This window comes from Arachis duranensis, chromosome 9, assembly GCF_000817695.3.
Source record: "Arachis duranensis cultivar V14167 chromosome 9, aradu.V14167.gnm2.J7QH, whole genome shotgun sequence".
NCBI lineage: Eukaryota > Viridiplantae > Streptophyta > Magnoliopsida > Fabales > Fabaceae > Arachis > Arachis duranensis.
Window position 1 is genome coordinate 107,829,000 of NC_029780.3, and position 2,549 is coordinate 107,831,548.

General features: G+C 32.8%; 1 pseudogene; it reads left to right on the forward strand.

Moving 5' to 3' along the window:
- The first annotated feature begins 1,547 nt into the window (after positions 1–1,547).
- Positions 1,548–2,549, forward strand: part of LOC110275768 (probable xyloglucan 6-xylosyltransferase 3) — a 2,691-nt pseudogene continuing 1,689 nt past the window's right edge.

Sequence of the window (2,549 nt, forward strand, 5' to 3'; positions counted from 1 at the left end):
ATCAGCAGCAAAAGATGGGGACAAAACAAGTGGAGTTGCCGATTGCCTTGTTGGAACGGTGGTGGAAGTCCCTTTTATGACGCCAGTAGGCAGATTCGGAGCAGATCCCCCGCTGCTGCCCTCCACATCAACCATTCTGACAAACAACTCCAACGCGCCTAAGTCGGGAAATCTTGATTGAATGTGAAATATAACTCGCATGTCGTCATCACCCAACATCGCGTACTTCCCAAACTTAACATAACCTTGCTTTAATGATATCGGAATACGAAAAAATAATTGCTTCACGCGTTTTTTACCACACTTTTCAGCCTTCTCTAATATACTATTGTGCAAATCCATCAACATCGTTGACGGAGTTATAAACACACCTATCTGCTTTTTGCTAGAAAAAATTACACCATCACTTGTGTTTTTATCAATTTTTCTCCGGTGATGCACTAACAAAAAAATACTCTCCGCCATCTCTCACACCCTCAACAAATGTCCCGTCTGGCTCATCCGTTTAAAACTCGTTTATTTATAGAATTTTTGCCTGCATAAATCGTCCTTGGGTCCTTAGGGTTACTAACTTGGGCATAAATCGTCCCAAGCCAGTTAGTGTTACAAACTAACACATAAATCGTCCCAGGCTAAAGAGGGTCCCAATAATGTATAAACCGTCACAGCCTAGTGTGATTTAGCCTATAAACACGTAAAACCTACAACCCTGGGACGATTTATACTCTTTTTGTAACCCAAGAGACCCTGTCACGATTTACGTTTAATTTGGCTTACAAGTTAATGCATTAATCGTCTTAGGCTGAGATGATTCATGTTTTATATAACCCTATGCAGCCTAGGACGATTTATATAATAATACAAAAAGGGTAATCACGTTGCAGAATTTGTTTCAGGGGAATCAGGTAATTTTGAACCCCAAACAGTTTATTTAAGTAAAAAACCCTTATAATTAAAAAAATTCTTGAAGAAGTAATGCTTATTATCCGTGTATTTTGTGTGTATTCTTGTATACTGTTTGTAGATCTATATATTATTTTTTAGACAATGATATGGATTAAAAGTGCGTGTTTCAAAAAACTTAAGTGGAGCTCGCCAGGGGTTAGGCGAACTCTATAAAATTTATAGAATTTGCCCGGAATTAGACGAACTTGTCAATTTTTATAGAATTCGTCAGGGTCCGACGAACTTGCTTAAATGCAAAAAAAAATCATATTTAAAGAATTAAAGTCCAAAATTATGTTTTGAAAAATAATAATTTTTTTATTTTATTATGAAAAAAAACCCGAATTCTCTTTGCATTTGTAAAAGCGCCCCAGGGATAGGAGTAAGCTGTGGGGGTGGAGCTTGCAATGCAGCCATTTGAATTTTGAAGCATAGAATTGCGATCTCTGTCTGTGGATGCTAAGAATAAGGACTTCATAGTAAGGCCATGTATGAGATTGTAAACTTGTGCTTGGCGATTCTGAACGGCAACAGAAAATAATGACCTTCCATCTTCATTGCTGGTCCACAAAAGGGAAAAGTGTGCCTTTAATGCCTCCACAATGAACCCAACATTCCCTCGTTCTGCTGCGATAATCACCGCATTTCTTATTCCACTCATCGATTGCTTCGTCATTGAAAGGAGATATTGCATTACATGAAGCGCGAAGCAGTGCAAGATATGCTCTCCACCTGTTGTATGTATAAAAGATTCTTTTTAGAAAAAGTATAGGGAGTCAATAGTCTAAGCGTAGAAGTATTAGAGATATGACCATTAGTGTTACATTGTCCTGTCAGATTATGCTTTTGGAATGAGTGGGTTCATGACATGATATTAGAGTTTTAGATCCGAAAGGTCAAGGGTTTGATCTTTTGTGAACTCCAAAATTAACTTAAGTTTTTAGGATGAGATGTTTATTATCCTTGATATTCGGATGGTTATTCTGAATAGTGTGGGTGATGTTCATTTTATTCATAGATCAAAAGTTTAGCCCATTGTACACATTGTACACTTATTCCTAACCAAAGAGTGCTTTATTTTTTGGATTTTTTATGTATAAATAAAATAATATAATATTTACGATATATTATGGCATGTTCAGAAAAAATTATATTTTTTATTATATATATTTTATTAGCACGGCAAAGAAAATAATTATAAATATATCTCATTTATACTATTAACTAAATATATATAAAAAATTTAAATATGTATTGTAATTACATAATAGATAAGTTTTAACTTTTTTTTAAATGCATCTCATTGGCAATGCAAATAAAATACATTCATAATTATTGCGCCGAAATACACACAAAAATATCATATAATTCAATTAATTAACGGTATTCAAAGTATAATATGGATCAATTTAAAAAATAAAAATCAATTGGATTAATCATAATGTATCACTTTTATGTTTATTTTTTATTTTTATTCAATTTAATTCAAATGATTATGATTTATATAATATTAATTTAAATTTTTTTAATTCATTTTAATTCAAACAGTTGTAATTTAAATAAAATTGATTTATATATTCAAATAATACTAACCATCATATAAT